The sequence below is a fragment of the Anomaloglossus baeobatrachus genome, chromosome 12 (assembly GCF_048569485.1).
Source record: "Anomaloglossus baeobatrachus isolate aAnoBae1 chromosome 12, aAnoBae1.hap1, whole genome shotgun sequence".
Taxonomy (NCBI): domain Eukaryota; kingdom Metazoa; phylum Chordata; class Amphibia; order Anura; family Aromobatidae; genus Anomaloglossus; species Anomaloglossus baeobatrachus.
The window spans coordinates 93,395,441-93,418,130 of record NC_134364.1 but is presented as its reverse complement, the minus strand read 5'-3'; the positions used below and the strand labels follow the sequence as shown (position 1 = coordinate 93,418,130).

At 46.8% G+C, this 22,690-nt stretch overlaps 1 pseudogene; it reads left to right on the top strand.

Annotated features, from left to right (window-relative positions):
• Positions 1–12,820: 12,820 nt before the first annotated feature.
• Positions 12,821–20,270, top strand: LOC142257577 (olfactory receptor 5V1-like; annotated as a pseudogene).
• The last annotated feature ends 2,420 nt before the right edge of the window (positions 20,271–22,690 follow it).

The following is a 22,690-nucleotide window of genomic DNA, read 5'->3' as shown; positions in this document are numbered from 1 at the left end:
GCTGCCCACAACTCAGCAGCTGTTTGACTCTTATTTCCAAGACATTTCAAGATAAAGACCGCCTGATGCCGTTGCGCTCTGCTGCCAGCATAGTAATGAGGGGTGCGTGTTTCTTTCTGTGCAGTTACAATGCTGGTGGCCTGACCAGGCAGGCTTGGGGTGGAGGTGGAGGACCCAGACGAGGTTGAGGAGGCAGAAGCAGTGGAGGAACTTGGACAGACAGAAGATTGACACACAAGTCATGGGGACGGCAAGACTTGTGCAGCAGACCGTTCACCATCTATCACCATAGTTACCCAGTGCCCAGTCAGCGACATGTAACGTCCCTTTCCATGCTTACTGGTCCAAGCATCGGTGGGGATATGCACCCGTTCACACACAGAGTTTCTCAAGGAAGCGGTGATGTTGTGTGCGATATGCTGGTGTAGCGCAGGCACACCTTTCTTAGAGAAGTAGTGGCGACTGGGCATCTGGTACTGGCGCACAGCGACAGACATAAGGTCTCTAAAATCCTGTGTGTCCACCAGGCGGAAAGGCAGCATTTCGGTAGCCAAGAGCTTACAGAGGGATAAAGTCAACCTCTTAGCTTTGTCATGGGTCGCAGGAAATGGCCTTTTATTTGTCCACATCTGAGGGACAGAGCTCTGGCTGCTGTGTGTAGACGGTGGTGAGTAGGGTGTCCCTGGAAAAATGCTGCAGCCGAGCCGCTCGGATCTGGGCTCGCTGGTGGGTGGCTCAAGCGTCTCCGGACCCGGGGGCCCTGTGGTCACTTCGATCTGAAAGGGGGGCTGGCGGTTAGGGGAAGTAGGTGTACGGCCGGAGTCGTGGTTAAGTTCGTGACGCCACCCACGGGATGTGGTGAAGGTGGACACCACCGCTGCAAAAAAGGGGCACCCGGGGTAGATGTTATGCAGCAAGTTGTTAACCCCTCCGTGGGCAGGGATGGTGGCCTCGGGACCCGTTGGGGGTTTTTGGTGGTGCAGGGAGATGGGAGGCCGGAGGGCACTGGTGTACTCATGATTAGAAACACACATAAGTCTCTGGTAAACCAAGGTGATGGTGGTCGGTGCCCGCAGCCGGCTGCAGTCTGGTCCCCCACCCAGTTGGTGGTCTCTGCCTTTCTCCTGCACCTGTTTTGTGTGATGTTGGACTACCTGAACTTGCAATACAGGGGTCCGCTCCCCGGCTTGTGTATGTCGGAGGAGCCCTTTGCCCGCAGACACTGGCCCGCGGGATCTCTCTGCCATGGCGGTGGCTTTCTGTCCCCTTCATTGGGCTGTTGTCTTCAGTTGGGACTTTTGGTGGGAAAAATCCTATAGTCCTTGCCGCAATCATTAGCTAGCCCCCAGTAGCTTCTAGACCTAGCTTCAGGGTCTGAGTACCCCCACTTGTGCTCCAGTTTCCAGTCGGTTTCCCGGGTCGGTAACGGTGGGCCACTACCCTGTCCTGGTCCACCACGGTTCCACCGAGCCATCTTCCTGGCTCCTGCAGGCAGAGGCCTCCGTATGCCTCCTAACCAAAGGTGCCTGGGCTCCAACCGTGGCACCTGTCAGTCTGTTACAGGCCTGTCACACAGGCCTGTCCTCCTCCACTGCACTCTCAAACTGAACTCAAAACTGAACTGTTTTCTTTTTCCTGACTCAGGCTCTCTGAACTCCTCGGTGGGCGTGCCAACCGACTGGCTCCGACCCCCTGGTGTGTCCATCAAGCACTGAGGGAGGTGACTAGGGTTTAAAGTATTTGGCTGCTGACACCTTGTTAGGGGACTGGTGTTGTGCGGGGCTCTATCTGTGACTACCTGGCTGGTCCAGGGCGTCACACAGATCTGTGATTCCCAGGCTATAGTGTGACTGAACAGCTCTGCAGACTTAACCATCTCTGTTACCCCATACTCTGCAGGGTGGGTGGAGACTTGAGAGCAGGTAGAAAGCAAGTGCGATTGGGGTGACAACTCAGAGGACTGGAGTCTTTGGGATGTTGAAGTTGAGGTGGAGGAGAGGCCACTTGATGGAGCACTTGAGATCCATTCAAGCATCTGCTGTTTTTGTGCCTCATCTACCTTTGGTAGCAATGGTCGTTTCCGTAACAATCATATCAGATTGTCCAAGGGAAGTAGTAGACATCTTACTTTGGCTGGAAGATGGTCTTTCTTCAGCAGATGTTACTGTTGCTTTACCACTTACCCCAAGGACACAAACTTTTTTTCCCTTTCCAACATGCATGTTCCCCTTTCCACCAGCATCTGGCCTTTTGCCACTCATTTTGTTTGTGAACAAATTGGACACTGTTTGTTGCAGTTAAAAATTGGATAGTAGAATTGGAAAGGTGGTGTAGCTTTCTTGACAGCAGTGATAGGTCACTGACTATCATAGACACTGATACTATGCCCCAAAAAATTGCCTGGACTACCTGCAGTTAAAAATTGTCTAGCAGAAATGAAGAGGTGGTGTAGATTTCTTGACAGCAGTGGTAGGTCACTGACTATCACAGACACTGATACAATGCCCCAAAGAATTGCCAGAGCTGATTTAGATAGACGCTATGAAAAACCCTTGCACAGCTCTGGCACAGACCTGCCTAGCAAAATTGGCTATGAACTGCTCTAATCTAGCCCTGAAAAGGGCTGAAATTACAAGTAGTCCATAATCCCTAAACCGATGTAGATTGTACTGTATAAGTGTATAGCGCCCACAGCAGCAGCAGCAGCTGGAGCGGTGACTGACACACACCCGCAGCACTGAGATAATGGCGGCGATGGGGAAAATGGCCGGGTCTTATAGGGCAAGGACATGTGACATGCACAGCCAATGAAACATGCCCTTGCTTGTCTGGCTTTGACTTTGCTGTGTGTGTCTGTGATTGTCTGACAGCCTGCCCTGCCCCACTGTACGTGCAGTTAGGAAAAAAAATGTTGATCGCCATTCTTTCAGCACTCAGCAGCACTGATCTAAACCCCATCCACCCCGCACACTATACGCTGAATTTTGATAATATCATTAGTAACAGTGACTGACAGTATTACAGTGAAAAGCCAGCTAGTAACTAGCTACGCTTATGGTGATCGAACCATTATGTTAACTCGAACGGTTGAACATTAAGCAAATCGTTCGAGTTCGTCGAACAACTCGAACACCACCCAAAACAACTCGAATTTGGCGAACGGTTCAATTCAAACACCGCTCATCCCTACTCATCTTGTGTACTGAGTATAATGGAAGTCAATGAGAAAGATCTGCAGGAAAAATGCTCAAGTTTCCCATTGATTTCCATTATACTCGGTACTCGAGTCGAGCCTATCCAAGCATCTGACCTGCTCGTTTTGTGTACCTGAGCATGGTAGTGCTGGCTCATCACTACTAACCCAGTACATTTGTCACATGAGGAATTACACAGTGGAATGATCTTGTAAGGAAAAATCTCTTTTTTAATAAGCTCAAATTAATTGGTTAATATACAGTATTAATCCCTTACCAAAATATGACATAATGCTGTCTTTGATACAGGCTCAGGCGTTAAGCATGCATGTTTCCGGTGAGATGATGGCTGTATTATTCATCTCTACCAGCCATGAGTGAAGCGGACTAGAGCTTCACCGGAGGCTGATGATGACCTATTAAATGCCGCTTATGATCTGTTACAGTAGCATATAGACAGCTCTAGCTGTTCATCTGTACCCCCGGTGCGTGATTGTGGATCTCCGATTGACTGCAAAGAAAGCAGGGGGTCTGCTGAAACTCAGCCCATGCATAGTGTTTCTGTATTGCATGCCTGTATTGCTACACATAGTACCGTGTTTTTCCAAAAATAAGACACTGTCTTATTTTTTTTTTGCCCCCCAAAAAAGCACTAGGGCTTATTTTTGGAGGAGGTCTTATTCTTGGAGAAACACGGTTGGGGCTAAGTTTACCCCCCAAAAAAGCAGACCCCACTTCCCAGGAGACTCATACTCACCAGACCACGTCTGCGTGGTTCCCAGGTCCTCCTGTGATCTCCAGTCGGTGCTGTACGCCATCCTACCCTGCTGCTGGCTGACATACTGACACACACAGCAGATCGCAGGCACACAGCAAATCACACACACAGCAGATCACACACACACACACACACATACACAGCAGATCACACACACAGCAGATCACACACACACACACACACACATACATACACAGCAGATCACACACACAGCAGATCACAGATATACACAGCAGATCACAGATATACACAGCAGATCGCACACAGCAGATCGCAGGCACACACAGCAGATCTCAGGCACACACAGAAGATCACAGGCACACACAGCCGATCACAGATACACAGCCGATCGCAGGCACACACACACAGCAGATCGCAGATATACACAGCAGATCACACACAACAGATCGCAGGCACACACAGCCATCACAGATACACACATCCAATCGCAGGCACACACAGCCGATCACAGATACACACAGCCGATCGCAGGCACACACTGCCGATCACAGATACACACAGCCGATCACAGATACACACATCCGATCACATGCACACACAGCCGATCACCGATACACACATCCGATCACAGGCACACACAGCCGATCACAGATACACACATCCGATCACAGGCACACACAGCCGATCACAGATACACACAGCCAAATGCAGACATACACAGCCGATCACAGAAAAACAGTCGATCGCAGACACACACACAGCCGATTGCAGACACACACAGCAGATCACACACACATGCACACACACATCACATCACATCACATCCAGCACTTACAGCAGCAGGGAATGAGAGCAAGTCACGTGTCCGGCGGCAGGTCCTGTTCGTTGCGCTCCACTGCACTGCCTCTCAGGATTCTCCCGGCGAGAAGAGATCGGTGTCGCTGGATGAGATGAGTGTGTATGCGATCTGATGTTTGTGTGTGTGATTTGATGTTTGAGTGTGATCCGATGTTTGTGTGTGCGATCTGATTATGTGTGCGATCTGACTGTGTGTGCGATCTGATTTTTGTGTGTGAGATCAGACTGTGTGTGTGTCTGTGTGTGTGTGTGAGAGCTGATGTGTGCGGGTGTGTGATCACTGCAGGTCCTGCCGCTCAGTGTCGGGTGAGTGTGATTGCCGGGTTCCGCTGTGTATAATGAAGTGTCCTGCAGTATCTGTAACTTTTTTAGCTGCACGGACACTTCATTATTGATCCGCGACTAGGGCTTATTTTCGGGGGAGGGCTTATATTTAAGCCTTTCTCCGAAAATGCTGAAAATCCCTGCTAGGGCTTATTTTTGGGGGAGGTCTTATTTTTGGAAAAACACGGTATTAGTGGTTGTCGGACTGCAGGTACAAGGTCCCTCTTAAAATTCAGTAAAGACTAAAAAAAAGTTTTTCAAAAATACTAAACTTTGAATTCTCCTATTAAAAATACATAAAAAAAAATGCACATACAGTATGTGGTATTGGTATATGCGTAAAAATCTGGTCTATCAAATAAGTAAGAGGAAAACAAATAAATGCCATATTTGCTGGGTTTTTTGTCTGCAAAAAAATGGAATCAAAAGCGATCAAAACATTGTATCTGCCCCAAAACAAAATCAATAAAAATATCAGCTAAGGCTGCAAAAAAAGCCCTCACCCAGCTCCATAGATTGAAATTTGAGAACGATACCAGTCTCAGAATATGGTGACACATGCAAAAAAAACTGTTTCACTACTAAAAAAAAATTATGCATATTCCATATCGCCATATTTATACCGAACTGAAGAATAATATTGTCAGGTCCATTTTACCAAACAATCAAATCTGTTAAAACAAAACCCAAAAAACAATGGTGTAATTGAGCTTTTTTCCTAATTTTACCACAGTTGGATTTATTTTTGTACCTCTTTCCAGTACATCACATGGTGTTGCTCAAAAATACAACTTTTTCGGCAAAAAAAGTTGACTGAATAATTTTAAAAAATTATGGCTCTTGGAACAAAGAGGAAAAAACTACAACGAAAAATGTTAAATTATCTATTTTTAAAGAGGTTATCTTCATTGGTCCAGGGTTGTAATGGTTCGCCTTTTTGGCGACTAATACAACACAAAAACTAGCAAGCAAGAAATTTTAATTTCTGTAATAGTTTTATCTTCAGAGAACTAATTTATGACTCTTGTATCTCAGGAGACCAATAAATAACAGGGGATTTTCAGAAATTACTTTTGGCTCCGCAATCCTACAATACAACTAGTCACGAATCATCTATATAAGAAGGATTTCTAAACCCGACCATGCTTTTTCTCCATGGGATGAGTCATTTCCAGAACATTCCGGAATTGCCGGTTGAAGAATGATTTAAGTGAGGACCCCTCTGTGCTCTCGTTCTGACATTTTCTTAGATGATATATAATCATCATCAAAGCATTAATATTGGTATTGAATTTATATCAATATTACATTTTGAAAATGTGTAGTTATGTTATGTTCCTTCTGACATCTCTAAGGTCTTTAAGATTTATCATTGCCTTTGTGCTTGTCTTTTGTTTACTTTTTTACGTTTTCATTTGCTCCTAATTCTTCATGTATTTTGTGCTTTTTTTTAACTCTACGTTATATGTGTTCCCATGGTTTTTTTTATGTTCACCATTGTGGAATAAGTTTAGAATTTCTAGGTGTTTCATCACTTTATCAAAAAGTCACAAAATTGGGTAAATTTACTCTAGTGTCCTCGTATTTTAGTGCATTTTTTTGGAATTTCATTTCTAGTAATTTAATATGCATTTAAATAATTGTTAAGATGATTTCTCATTTATAAGGTTACATACACCTATACAAACCTATAATTTCTGCTAAAATATTTGCCCAGAAACTCATAGGTCTATTTACACTGGAGATCAAAATTAGAGAACAATGTATGATCACTTGATTTTTTCAGAAATAATGTAATCTACATTGCTGAACATTTGAATAGTTTTTCTAAGGGGTGCACCATGCCACTGGAACAGGGTTTTACAAAAGATCCAAAGTTATCACCATAAACCCTTTATTTTGCCCAAAATCTGAGGATCATAATTAGAGAGCAGCAATGACTGTAGCACAGAGAAAGATGATAAGTAAATTTTCTGCAGGTAACAACAGTCACCAATCAGTAGGACTAGCACCGGTCATCGCTGTGAATGACTTCAGCACATCTGCAGCCACAGGACATCACTAGTCTCTCACACTGCTCTGGTGGGATTTTGGTCCACTCTTCTTTCATTATCTTCGACAGTTCTTTGACTGTTGTGAGTTTCTTGGCCATAACTTTGTCACCAAGGATTTTCCAGAGGTTTTCTATTGAGTTTAGATCAGGACTCTGGGTGGCCATTTCATTGTTTTCTGTTTCAAAGAACTGCTTTGCCCATTTTGCTGTGTGACAGGGGACATTGTCTTGCATGAAAATTGCTGGCTGATTGAGAGATGAACACAAGTAAGGAACCAGGTGTTGTGATGAAGGTTCTGATCCAGACTTGCATTCACTCTGCCATGTAGCTGTATGAGAGGTTCAACTCCTGCTGCACAAAACATTTCCCAAACCATGACACTCCCTCCACCACCTTTCACTGACCTCTTAATACACTTTGGGTTCAGTATTTCACCGGTTTGTCAATGAACATAATGTTTCCCATCAGACCCCAAAAAAATTTCCTTTTATCACTAAAATGAACTGTGGACCACTTCTCTGTCCACACAGCATGCTCCTCACCAAAGGTGAGTCTAGCCTTTTGATTCTTTATGCTAATGAGGGTATTGGTCACAGCAGAGTGTGATTTCAGTCCAAAATGCTCTTACACGTCGTGACACTGTGTGACGAGACAGATCCTTACCATGTTCATAGCTGAACTGCTGAGAAATTCCAGTTAAAGTGTGGAAACAATAACTCATGGAGATTCTGTGCATTATCCTGTCTACTCTTGCATTTGTCTTTTGAGGGTGACCAGTGTTCTTGGGGGAATTGAAAAAATGTGTGATGTTGTAAAGATGCAATATTCATGAAATCACTGACTTGGAACGACCAAATTCTCTTGGTATGGCTGATACGGTCACCCCTTTGGCCTTCATCTGGACAAGCAGCTGCTGGAGGGTTTCAGTCAATTTGGAATGGCACATCATTTTTGCAAAGTCAGTGCAAACTGGAAACTTAGGCTGCCAGTTAAATAATGTTTGTCAGACAGTTAAGGAAATTAGCACCAGGTGCAGATTAACACCAATAACTTGCAGTGATCTGAAAGTGTTCTCTAATTTTGATCAGTGTTCTTTTTCATTTATCTAGTTTAGATTTTTTATTATGTGCTTTTGAAAAAATTCAATTTATGAAATAAGTTTAAAATACTGCAAGTTTCCTCCTGTTGAATATAATCACATAGGACGACACATTGACTGCAACATTTAAGAAATTGTGTGTTTTCTAATTTTGATCTCCAGTGTATATCTAACTTTTGCTTTCCATTGTAGGTATGGATCTGGAACAATTTGAAATTCAAAATTAACAGATTCACTGAATTTTTTCCACAAAATAAGATTTACAAAATTTTAAAGGATTCTGTGTAACTGTCACGCTCCCCAGCTCCCGTGCCACGGTCCCCGGCTCCCCTGCCTTGCTTACCGGCTCCCCTGCCACGCTTCCTCGCTCTCAGGCCTCGTTCCGCCGCTCCCGTGCCAGGCCTCCCGGTCCCCCGCTCCACAGCCTTCCTGCTTCATCGCCTGTGGTCCCCAGGCAGCCCGGTCCCCGCTCCCGGCGCCCGTCGGCTACTCAGCCCCAGCCCGGCTCTCCTGCTTCCTGCTCGATATACTCACCTCTCTCTCTCCTAGAGCCGCTCCTGCCTCGCCATCCGGTCCTGACGATTCCCGAACTCCGAACGGTGACTGTCCGCCATCCCGTCAGTCCATACCATCTCTGATCCCTGTGGTGACCCGTCTTCTCGCTCCGTCGGTTCCGGACTCTGCCTGACAACATCTCGGCCTCCGAACCTGAGCTCCGTCACCCGGACTACCTTCGGTGACTCCGTGGTCCCAGGGACTTCTACACTCCACTTCCTTGAACAGACTCTCCTGCTACCTGTAGTGCTCCGGCTACCGGACCCCTTGCCTTCAGTGAGGTGTTCGGCCCAGTGGATCCACCTCCTGGGTCCGCCCGTCCACCCGGCCCTAACAGTAAGAACAGGCCACGGTCCCTGGTTCCTCTGCCTTGCTTACCGGCTCCCCTGCCACGCTTCCTTGCTCTCAGGCAGCGCTCCGCCGCTCCCGTGCCAGGCTTCCCGGTCCCCCACTCCACAGCCTTCCTGCTTCATCGCCTGTGGTCCCCAGGCAGCCCGATCCCCGCTCCCGGCGCCCGTCGGCTACTCAGCCCCAGCCCGGCTCTCCTGCTTCCTGCTCACCGCTCCCTGCACTGGCTTCTGGCACCCGGGCCTCGCGCATGCGCATTAGGGCGCGCGCGCGGTCATTGACCCTCTCTTAAAAGGGCCAGTGTCCTCCAACAGGATATTGGTGAATCAGGTACAGGGTATATAGGGGAATCCTTTCCAAGTGGGCGGGGCCTGTTCTTCGTGTTTGCTAAGCTAGGAGTCAGGTCTCCTTGTGTCTTGCGATATACTCACCTCTCTCTCTCCTAGAGCCGCTCCTGCCTCGCCATCCGGTCCTGATGATTCCCGAACTCCGAACGGTGACTGTCCGCCATCCTGTCAGTCCATACCATCTCTGATCCCTGTGGTGACCCGTCTTCTCGCTCCGTCGGTTCCGGAATCTGCCTGAACCTGAGCTCCGTCACCCAGACTACCTTCGGTGACTCCGTGGTCCCAGGGACTTCTACACTCCACTTCCTTGAACGGACTCTCCTGCTACCTGTAGTGCTCCGGCTACCGGACCCCTTGCCTTCAGTGAGGTGTTCGGCCCAGTGGATCCACCTCCTGGGTCCGCCCGTCCACCCGGCCCTAACAGTAACACTTTGATGCCTCCTAGCTGAAGGTTGAACAGTTTTTTAAGTTCTAACACAATCTTAGTAATTTGACCTCTACATGTATGGCTATGGGTAAATGGATGGGTGCTGTGCTGTCACACACACTTTCTGTAATGTTTATTCAGTGTTTTATGGCTATTTCTCTATTGATAAGATTCACCACAAAATGGCTGCTGCATTCCCTGCTTCTGCTTTTATAGAGGCTTTAATAGTCTTTCCTATTTGGCTGCACAATAGAAGTATACATTCAATTAGATGGATACCTCTGATGATGGACTTTGATGTACGGTACTATGTAGCCACTGAAAATTTCATAGTCTTTTGAAACTCACCAAGGCATTTTGGTGCAGCCATGACTGAGGTCAGTGTTCTGACTTGTGTACAGTGGCAGTGAGCATTTTTTTTTCTATTTTCACTAATTGAATAGCAAATTGATCCAATTCACTGAATCCAGTGAATTTCCTAAAATGAATTTGTTCCACAACAATTCAATTTAATCATCTTTATTACCATTTAATGCCCTACTGTGGTTGCCTATAGGACCCCATTCATATACTGTAAACCATACAATGTGTTAAATATATGTGTTACATTAGCCTTATACCTCAGCATGGAATAGACTAGTTGACTACACTTTATACCTAAATAACACCTTCCCTATGAGTATGTTTGGTTGATGCACTGTGAGCGTTCCTTAAACATACTGTTATGGGGTTGTCGGATTGAAAGGAAATAATAAATTCCCAATCGCAACCTTGGGTCCACGGTGCAGAGATGAAATATTGCAGCCAATAGCACAAAGGGCAAAGCGGACACAACATCTGAAAGTAGGTACAAATGCACACCTGATATACTGTGTTGATGACACACCGGAGTATGGGGTATGTGCGATAACCACTGTTTCCTCACAAAGGTTAAAATAAACAACCTGAAGCTATAACCGCTGTTGACCTCACAGAGGTTATAATAACTAAGCATGTAAAGAAAGAGAAGATCAGCAGTACACTAACGGCGCTGCCGAGGAAGAGAAGAAGAGAGGAAAGACGCAAATTCAAGCGTTCTATTATTGCCCACACCTACACTCATAAAAGCTACACTTAACCAGCAACCAAGGAGTAGTAGTGAAGTTTGTCATACATAGCCAGTGTGCATACCGAGCATAGAACAAGACAGCATCTCTAGATAACCTAAGTGAGAGTTAGTACTCACTAGGTCACAGTGTGCTACCAGGGAGCAGAAATGGCGGATAGTCAGACACCCTTACACACTAATACAATGTGACAACTATGCACCCATGTGCACCAGTGGGAGAGTTAAATAACCTTAGTACCGCTCCAAACAATTCACGCCCAGTCAGCATGGGTGTTGTCCATGGACCAATCCGACTGTGCCACGTCATTAGACCTGCTCACGTCCGAGGACCAATGACCTGATTCCACGTTACAGGACCTGCTAATGTCAGACAACCAATGAGACACTGCCACATCACGCGCATGTGCAGTGAAGCAATTCTCAGACTTAGTTGCAAGAGACCAAATAACCAACAGCGCATCACGGGAACAAGCTAAGTGCTGAGATCAGCATCCAGGCTGAGCAGCAGCCAAGTCAAAATGGGAGACGGAGTCACCTGAAGGCACCCGTGATATGACAAAATAATAGCAGGGACTAAAACTTAACTTTTACTCAATAGCTAGATAAAATCAGTAATGATAATAATAAAGTGCTTGTGCATAAATAGTGCAAACAATAAAGTGCCACATGGCAGCGCATAGGCTTGATCTCACCCAAATTTCATCCATGGGCTGGACTGCACATCGGTCCCAAGGTGAGAGGTCACAGGCCGGAAGAATAAGGTGGACGGGTATGGTACAAAAAACCCTGTTGTGCCCCATGGATAAACTTCCTCCCTGACAAGGGCAGCACCCAAATAAGATGTCTGCCCCGCAACCACAAAAACAACCAAATAATGCCTCCCGACGCGTTTCCCTCTCAGTAATAAGAGTTCCTCAGGGGAGACGGAGGAAAAAATTCTTAGGGAGAGATCCACCTGCAGTGGAGGGATCAACACAGGCCAAAAAGGTGAACCTATGTGTGCTGGGCAAATGGTGACGTCATCTCTCCCTAAGAATTTTTTCCTCCGTCTCCCCTGAGGAACTCTTATTACTGAGAGGGAAACGCGTCGGGAGGCATTATTTGGTTCTGCCACTGCAGGTGGATCTCTCCATAAGAATTTTTTCCTCCGTCTCCCCTGAGGAACTCTTATTACTGAGAGTGAAATGCGTCGGGAGGCATTATTTGGTTGTTTTTGTGGTTGCGGGGCAGACATCTTATTTGGGTGCTGCCCTTGTCAGGGCGGAAGTTTATCCACGGGGCGCAACAGGGTTTTTTGTACCATACCCGTCCACCTTATTCTTCTGGCCTGTGACCTCTCACCTTGGGACCGATGTGCTGTCCAGCCCATGGATGAAGTTTGGGTGAGATCAAGCCTATGCGCTGCCATGTGGCACTTTATTGTTTGCACTATTTATGCACAAGCACTTTATTATTATCATTACTGATTTTATCTAGCTATTGAGTAAAAGTTAAGTTTTAGTCCCTGCTATTATTTTGTTTATGATTTTTGGACTATTGGGCATCATTATTCTGCTTGGCAGACCTGCTATTATACAACCCGTGATATGACCCATGATGAAGGAGAACCGCGGCGCATAACACATAGATTAAACATATATTATAATTGAAGCGGGAATAGAGTTTTACTTTTTAACAACATCTAAGCTATGGATGATGTTGTCATAGTGAACTTTATCACCAATTCTGTGCTCCTCATGTTTTCTTTCAGATACATGAAAAAAATATATGGAGAACTCAAACCAAACAAGTCCAAACTTTTTCTTTCTACTTGGCTTATCTACTGTTCCTTACCTTCGGAATTTATGTTTCCTTATAGTATTGGTGATGTACATGTGTACATTTTCAGGAAACTTTTTACTTATTATTGTGGTGAGCACCAATCCAACCTTACACACCCCCATGTACTTCTTTCTGAGTAATCTCTCTGTTATTGATGTCTGCTTCTCCTCCACCATTGTTCCTGTACTCCTCATAAATACTTTATCCAAGGACAAGAGTGTTTCGCTACTTGGCTGTGCTTTTCAGATGTTCTTCGCATTGGTACTTGGGGCAACAGAATGTATCTTACTATCAGTCATGGCTTATGATAGGTTTGCAGCCATCTGTAGACCATTACTGTTACGGTTGCTGCGAGCACTGGAGACTATGTCCAGATTTCTTGCTACTGCACATGTGCGAGCGCTGGAGACTAAGTCCAGATTTCTTGCTACTGCACATGTGCGAGCGCTGGAGACTAAGTCCAGATTTCTTGCTACTGCACATGTGCGAGCGCTGGAGACTAAGTCCAGATTTCTTGCTACTGCACATGTGCGAGCGCTGGAGACTAAGTCCAGATTTCTTGCTACTGCACATGTGCGAGCGCCGGAGACTAAGTCCAATCTTGGAGCCATTGCACATGTGCGGGTGACATCATCGCTGACACGAGGTCACATGTCTCTGACACCTTCTATGCCGATTGGTCGCTGGTCATGTGCTTGTGACGTCTTGCTCGGTGATAGGCCAGCATGACGTCACTCCTGTCGTTCTGGCAGCGGATTGGCTCTGGTGTCCTCCATCTTGGATGAGGCACAGAGTCTATATAAGACCCTGACACACGCCGCATGGTGCTCAGTCCTCTTGGTTCATGCATATGAGTAGACGCTCTGTGCGCGTTCCTCTAGGCATTCCTCTGTCTATGCTAGGTGAGCGCTACCGGCAGGGTAGCGTTCTTATACCTTACAGCTTCGGCTGCTGTCCGTATCCTTACCTCTTAGGGGAGCGGACATAGGCAGGTGCCTGAGGCACATGGTCTGGCTGGGCCTTGTGATTCTACTCGTAGGTGGACGTTGCCGCTAGGGTAACGTTCCTTATACTGCGTCTGGCAGTTGTTCGTATCCTCGCACACTAGGGGAGCGAACAGAGGTAGGAGCTTTGTGCGGCTTACGCTGCTGTTCGTCTCTTTTGCACCACTAGAAGAGCGGACCTAGGCAGGTGCCATATCTAGTGGTTCGTGTCCTCGCACACTAGTGGAGCGAACGCAGGTAGGAGCTTTGTGCGGCTTATGCTGCTGTTCGTCTCTTTTGCACCACTAGAAGAGCGGACCTAGGTAGGTGCCATTTCGCACACATTGCCTTTGTCTCTGTGATTATTAACAGAGATCATTCCACACACCCTCCAAGTAAGGGAGGAATTGCTTTACTTATTATATTTACTTACTTATTATATCCTTCTGTGAGTTAACAGAGGTATTGCACTCTGCCATAGTCTGCAGCAAAGTCTTTGCACGGTGGACCCTGACTGTCTGATACTCCTTTCGGTTATTATCAGACAGCCCCCCGTAACATTAGGACTGAGCCAAGGGTCTGGCAGTTATGGCAGAATATCAGCAGTTACACCGTTACATACAAGTACTTGAGTCACGGCTCAAGAGTATAGAGGATAAACCTCAGACCATGGTGACATCTGCACATGATCCTCGACTTGCTCTGCCAAACAGATATTCTGGCGATGCCAGATCATGTCGTGGTTTCATTAGTCAGTGTCAGATACACCTAGAGGTCAACTCTTCTCGCTTCTCTACGGAGAGGTCCAGAGTAGGCTTTATCATCTCCTTACTTCAGGACAAAGCCTTAGAATGGGCGACTCCCCTATGGGAGCGCTCTGATGTGGTTACTCTGAGACATCAAGACTTTCTTGATGCTCTTAAGGCGGTATTCATGGGTCCGCAGGTTACCCATGATGCGGCCCTGAGACTGTTAGATCTATCTCAGGGTTCGTTATCCACTAGTTCTTATGCCATTGCTTTTAGAACTCTGGTGGCAGAACTAGATTGGCCAGAGAAGGTGTTGATTCCTATCTTCTGGAGAGGGCTGGCAGGCTATGTCAAGGATGCCCTTGCTACTCGTGAGGTCCCTGCTTCTCTGGAGGACTTGATCACAGTAGCAACGAGGATCGATGTACGCCATAAGGAACGTAGACTCGAGGTCTCTTCCTCACGCCCTAAGCATCGGGCTATTCCAGTTGTTGAGGGTCCACTACCATCTTCCTCAGCATCTGAAACATCTCCCACTCCTATGGAGTTAGGTCATACGTTCTCCAGACTACGCAAGTCTGGTCCTCCTATATGTTACGTATGTCGTCAGGCTGGGCACTATGCCAACAAGTGTCCTAGTCGTCAGGGAAACTCCCTGGCCTAGTAACCATTAGAGGGGGGTTACTAGAGACGTCTTCTGCACCCTCTAAGTGTTGTATCCCAGGTCAGCTCTCGTTATCTGAGAATACATGGCCTATTATGGCTTTTGTGGATTCCGGAGCTGACGGGATTTTTGTGTCCTCAGGATTTGTAAAGGGACACAATATTCCCTCTATCATGTTAGAGGCACCTATTCCTGTCCGTGTTGTTAATGGAACTATGTTGTCTGACTCCATTACATTGAGGACAGTTCCCTTGCGCCTTTCCCTGTCTCAGGGTCACATAGAGGAGATTTCTTTTCTTGTTTTGCCTGAGGGTATAGACGACGTCCTTCTGGGTCTTCCATGGCTTCGGACTCATGCTCCTCACATTGACTGGGAGTCTGACAGCATTATTAGTTGGGGTTCGAAATGTCAGTCCCGATGTCTTCCCTTACCACCTAAGGTCGTTGCGGTTGCATCAACTGATCTCTCTCCCATACCTACACCCTATTTGGATTTCGCTGACGTGTTCTCCAAACAGGGTGCTGAGGTTCTTCCACCCCATAGGCCGTATGACTGTGCCATAGACCTTATCCCAGGTTCGGTTCCACCTAAAGGCAGGGTTTACCCCCTGTCGATACCTGAGTCGGAGGCCATGTCGACCTATATAAGAGAGAGTTTAGAGAAGGGGTTCATTCGTAAGTCTGTCTCTCCCGCGGGAGCTGGGTTTTTCTTTGTTCGGAAGAAAGAGGGTGATTTGCGTCCCTGCATAGATTACAGGGGTCTCAACGCAATCACAATAAAGAACAAATACCCATTACCTTTAATTTCGGAGCTCTTTGACAGACTGAGAGGAGCTCAAGTTTTTACAAAGTTGGATCTGCGGGGTGCGTATAACTTGGTACGAATTCGAAAGGGTGACGAATGGAAGACCGCTTTTAACACCCGAGACGGTCACTATGAATACCTCGTCATGCCTTTTGGGTTATGTAATGCACCCGCAGTATTTCAGGACTTCGTAAACGATGTGTTCAGGGATTTACTGTTATCCTCAGTAGTGGTGTATCTAGACGACATCCTGATTTTTTCTCCTGATCTGGAGACTCATCGTCAGGATGTCGTTCGTGTCCTTTCCCGTTTAAGGGAGCACTCATTGTTTGCTAAACTCGAGAAATGTGTATTCGAGCAGTCCTCATTGCCTTTTTTGGGTTACATTATCTCACAAGAGGGTCTGGCTATGGATCCTGCGAAGCTCTCTGCTGTCCTGCAATGGTCCGAACCTCATTCCTTGAAGGCGGTGCAACGCTTCTTAGGATTCATAAATTATTACAGGCAGTTCATACCCCATTTTTCTACTTTGGTGGCCCCTTTGGTGGCCTTGACTAAGAAAGGTGCTAATCCCAAAGCCTGGTCTACTGAGACATCTCAGGCTTTTGAGGCAGTAAAAAGACACTTTTCAACTGCTCCCGTTCTTCAAAGACCCGATGAGAATAAGCCCTTCCTCTTAGAGGTTGATGCCTCTTCAGTGGGTGCTGGTGCGGTCTTGTATCAAAAGAACGGTGCAGGTAGAAAAAGGCCGTGTTTCTTCTTTGCTAAAACCTTTTCACCGGCAGAGAGAAACTATACCATTGGGGATAGGGAACTGCTCGCCTTGAGATTAGCCTTGGAGGAGTGGCGTCACTTGCTGGAAGGAGCGAAACATCCTTTCCAGGTCTATACAGACCATAAGAATCTGACGTACTTACAAACCGCTCAGCGTCTGAATCCTCGCCAAGCCCGCTGGTCCTTGTTTTTCTCCCGCTTTCACTTCTCCATCAACTATCTGTCTGGGAGTAAGAATAACAAGGCAGACGCCCTGTCTCGCTCTATGCTTTCTACCCAGGAAGAGATTGACGAACCTCGTCTTATCCTTCCCTCCAGGGTTTTTCATACGCTCTCCCCTGTGACGTTAGACCAAATCCCATCGGGCAAGACCTTTGTTCCGCCTGATCGACAGAATGATATACTGTCATGGGCCCACACCTCAAAGGTGGGTGGGCATTTTGGTATTAGGCGGACACGAGAGTTACTGGAGAGGTGGTATTGGTGGCCACACTTAGCCAGCCACGTCAAGAGATATGTCGGTTCCTGCTACTCGTGTGCTCGCAACCGTCCATTACGGCAGAGACCGGCTGGGCTCTTGCATCCTTTACCAGTGCCAGATAGACCATGGGAGGTGGTAGGCATGGACTTTGTGGGTGATCTTCCATGTTCACAGGGACATAGATTTGTGTGGGTCATTACGGACCATTTCTCCCGGATGGTTCATCTCGTACCGTTATCGAGAATCCCATCTTCCAGGGTACTAGCCAAACTATTCCTCAAGCATGTCTTTAGGCTTCACGGGATGCCAGATCGTATCATTTGTGATAGAGGCCCGCAATTTACTTCCCGTTTCTGGCGAGATCTTTGTAGCCTTCTGCAAATTGAGTTGAATCTCTCTTCGGCATACCATCCGGAGACTAATGGTTTGGTTGAACGTACCAATCAATCTATGATTATATACCTTCGACACTTTGTTGCTGAGAACCACGATAACTGGTCCTCCCTCCTACCCTGGGCAGAATTTGCCCTTAACAATTCGCTGGCTGAGGCCACTGGGCAGACACCGTTCGTACTCAATAATGGGCAACACCCTAGGGTACCAGTACCGTTTCCCGCTGCTGCACCTCCTCCTCTTGTGGCCGACTGGGCAACTAATGCCAGAGAGGTTTGGGATCGGACTCAAGAGTCGATCCAAGCAGCTAAGGACCGTATGAAGACGGTGTCCGATCGGTTTCGTCGCCCGGCTCCTGTCTTTTCTCCAGGGGACTTTGTGTGGCTCTCTGCAAAACACGTGAGACTTAGAGTGAGCTCTGTCAAATTTGCTCCTCGCTTCCTGGGTCCTTATGAGGTTCTTCGACAGGTAAATCCTGTAGTCTATCAATTGAAGTTACCTGTCCATCTTAGGATTCATGACAAATTCCATGTCTCACTGCTAAAGCCGGCTATTTTACCTCACGCTCGTGAAGTGCACTCTCCTGCCTCTGATTCCTCTCGCTCTAGCTATGAGGTCCGAGCCATAGTTGGTTCTAAGATGGTTAGAGGGCGCAGGTTCTTCTTGATAGATTGGGAGGGCTATGGCCCGGAACATCGCTCTTGGGAGCCTGAGGAGGCTGTCCATGCTCCCGACTTAGTTGCCGATTACCTGCGTCGCCGGGAGGGGGGCCCTTGAGGGGGAGGTACTGTTACGGTTGCTGCGAGCACTGGAGACTATGTCCAGATTTCTTGCTACTGCACATGTGCGAGCGCTGGAGACTAAGTCCAGATTTCTTGCTACTGCACATGTGCGAGCGCTGGAGACTAAGTCCAGATTTCTTGCTACTGCACATGTGCGAGCGCTGGAGACTAAGTCCAGATTTCTTGCTACTGCACATGTGCGAGCGCTGGAGACTAAGTCCAGATTTCTTGCTACTGCACATGTGCGAGCGCCGGAGACTAAGTCCAATCTTGGAGCCATTGCACATGTGCGGGTGACATCATCGCTGACACGAGGTCACATGTCTCTGACACCTTCTATGCCGATTGGTCGCTGGTCATGTGCTTGTGACGTCTTGCTCGGTGATAGGCCAGCATGACGTCACTCCTGTCGTTCTGGCAGCGGATTGGCTCTGGTGTCCTCCATCTTGGATGAGGCACAGAGTCTATATAAGACCCTGACACACGCCGCATGGTGCTCAGTCCTCTTGGTTCATGCATATGAGTAGACGCTCTGTGCGCGTTCCTCTAGGCATTCCTCTGTCTATGCTAGGTGAGCGCTACCGGCAGGGTAGCGTTCTTATACCTTACAGCTTCGGCTGCTGTCCGTATCCTTACCTCTTAGGGGAGCGGACATAGGCAGGTGCCTGAGGCACATGGTCTGGCTGGGCCTTGTGATTCTACTCGTAGGTGGACGTTGCCGCTAGGGTAACGTTCCTTATACTGCGTCTGGCAGTTGTTCGTATCCTCGCACACTAGGGGAGCGAACAGAGGTAGGAGCTTTGTGCGGCTTACGCTGCTGTTCGTCTCTTTTGCACCACTAGAAGAGCGGACCTAGGCAGGTGCCATATCTAGTGGTTCGTGTCCTCGCACACTAGTGGAGCGAACGCAGGTAGGAGCTTTGTGCGGCTTATGCTGCTGTTCGTCTCTTTTGCACCACTAGAAGAGCGGACCTAGGTAGGTGCCATTTCGCACACATTGCCTTTGTCTCTGTGATTATTAACAGAGATCATTCCACACACCCTCCAAGTAAGGGAGGAATTGCTTTACTTATTATATTTACTTACTTATTATATCCTTCTGTGAGTTAACAGAGGTATTGCACTCTGCCATAGTCTGCAGCAAAGTCTTTGCACGGTGGACCCTGACTGTCTGATACTCCTTTCGGTTATTATCAGACAGCCCCCCGTAACAATTACATTATAACACTATTATGAACAGGAAGATGTGTGTTTGTTTAGCTCTTTTATCATGGGGTATGGGTGTAATAAATGCCCTCATACATGTGATCCTCATTTTCCAATTACCTTTCTGCAAGTCTCATCAAGTCAATAATTTCTTTTGTGAGGTTCCTCCTTTCTTAAAATTGTCCTGCAAAGAGCCTTGGCTCAATGAAGTTGCAATGTATGTAGCAACCGGGATCATTGTTATGTTTGCTTTCTTCTTGACCGTAGTTTCATACATACAAATCATTTCAACAGTTTTAAACATTCGTTCCTCAAAAGGAAGACAAAAAGCTTTCTCTACATGCGCCTCTCACCTCACCGTTATCACCATGTATTATGGAACCCTCATGTTCGTGTATCTTCAGCCTCGATCTTCTTCCACTTCAGAGGCAGACAAGGCAGTTTCTGTTCTCTATACGGTAGTCACTCCTATGTTGAATCCCATCATCTACAGCATTAGAAATAAGGATGTTAAGAATGGTGCATTAAAACTTTTAAAAAATAAAATCAAATCTCCTTAAAACAAACAGGGCATTTGCATGTCAAGCATCAAAATGGACACCACGAGTAGGACCAAATTTTGCCACCCAATAAAGAATTAAAGACAACCTGGCAATTAACCTTAATCAGTACGAACTTCTTTGCTTAAGGTCATCAGAACCTACATTGCGCTCCATATCAAAGTAATGTTAGAAAACAGAGGGGAATGAGATTTAGCCATCATGACTAGAGATGAGCCACCCCCCTGGAGTTCGAGTTCGGTTCGTCGAACGGTGCCCCGTTCGTCGAACAGTGCCCCGTTCGACGAGCCGTTCGACGAACCTCTCGAACCCCATTGAAAACAATGGGAGGCAATCACAAACACATAAAAACACATTATAAATGTACACATACAGTTAATAAACATTGCCATAACACTTACCGGTGCCCGTGATGCGTCCTGCACTCTGTCTCTTGCCGCTTTCGCTGCATCCTCCTGGTAACCAGCAGTGATGCAGGACCTATCGTGACGTCAAAATAGCCATGTGACCAGTCATGTGTCTATTATCTCATTGGCTACAGACTGGTCACTTGGCTTTGACATCATGCTAGGTCCTGTCATTGCACTCTCTGGTACACGGTGGACGTTTATGTATCGCCGTGTACCGGCGACATGCTCTGGCACATGGTCGACTCCCCGTTTTGCTTCCCCGTTTCATTTTTGACCGGCTAACACAGCCGGTAAATAACGGAGATCACCGTTGCCATAGCAACGCGCCTGTTAGCGGTGACGTCACCGCTAACAGCCGCAGCTGCACCGGGAATCACGTGATCGGAGCACCATTGGTATGGCAACCTGTCTGTCAGCGGGGTCGGTACCGCTAACAGCCAGCAGCACTGATCACTCACGGAGTGAAAAGCTTGCACGGGGAGCAGCAGCGTCTTTCTCCCATGCAGTGCTGCTGATGTAGCAGAGCTGCATGTGTTGAAGGAGAAAGAAGACAGAAGACCATGGATCGTGGAGGGATAAGAGGGAGTAATAAAGATGGAGTCTCTAATGTGTCTGTGTATTTATTTCTATTAAAGTATTTTTTCTCTGTGTGGTGTCTTTTTTTTAACCCTTTATTGGAGATTCTTAATGGCCGGATCAAACTTGCCTGACATTAAGAATCTCTGGCTTAATACTAGCTAGTAAAACAAAGCTAGTATTAACTCATTATTACCCACTATATATATTCGATATTCAGGGCTGCTGGAAGAGTTGGATACAGCGCCAGATGATGGCGCTTCTATGAGAGCGTCATTTTCTGGGGCGGCTGCGGACTGCAATTCGCAGCGGAGGGGCCCAGAAACATCGGGCTAACCTGTGCTGCGGATCCAATCCCCCGCTGCCTAGTTGTACCCGGCTGGACACAAAAATGAGGCGAAGCCCACGTGTTTTTTTTTTTTTAATCATTTTATGAAATTCATGAAATAATTAAAAAAAGGGCTTCCCTATATTTTTAGTTCCCAGCCGGATACAAATAGGCAGCTGGGGGTTGGGGGAAGCTGTACCTGCCTGCTGTACCTGGCTAGCATACAAAAATATGGCGAAGCACACGTCATTTTTTTGTAGTTTTTTGGCAAAAAAAAAATAAAAAATGATTCCCTGCATTTTCCATTGCCAGTGAAGGTAACACCAAGCAGTGGGGGTTAGCAGTCAGTAGCTGCTTGGATTATCCTTAGCTAGCAATACAAAAAAATGCAGCGGGAGCCCATATATATTTTTTTAAATTATTTATTTAAATAACTAAAAGAAAAAAGGGCTTCCCTGTATTTTGATTGCTGGACATCACAGTGCTGTAAAAAGAAATCTTTAAAAAAAAGACGTAGCCCTCCGCGGTATTTTTGATTCTCAGCGCAGATAAAGCAGACAGCTACGGGTTGCCACCCCCATCTGCCTGGCGCGACCTTGGCTGGCAATCAAAATACAGGGAACCCCATTAATTTTTTTTATTTAAAAAAAATATTTAAAAAAAAAAAAATACGTTGGGTCCCCCCATTTTTGATAGCCAGCTAGGGTAAAGCAGACAGCTGTAGCCTGAAAACAACAGCTGGCAGATTTACTGTGGTTGGGGATCCAATGTGGAGGTCACCCCAGGCTCTTTTTTATAATTATTTTATAAATATTAATAATTACAAAAAAAATGTAGGTTCCCCCCCAAATTGGATCACCAGCCATAGTAGAGCGGACAGCTGTGGTCTGGTATTCTCAGGGTGGGAAGGTCCATAGTTATTGGCCCTTAAAATAGCAGGCCACAGGTGCCCCAGAAGTAGCGCATCCACTAGATGCGCCAATCCTGGCGCTTTAACCCAGCTCATCCCGTGCCTTGGTGCAGTGGCAAACGAGGTAATAAATGGGCTTGACACTAGCTGTAAGGTCACCTGACATCAAGCCCAGCAGTTTGTGATGTGATGGCGT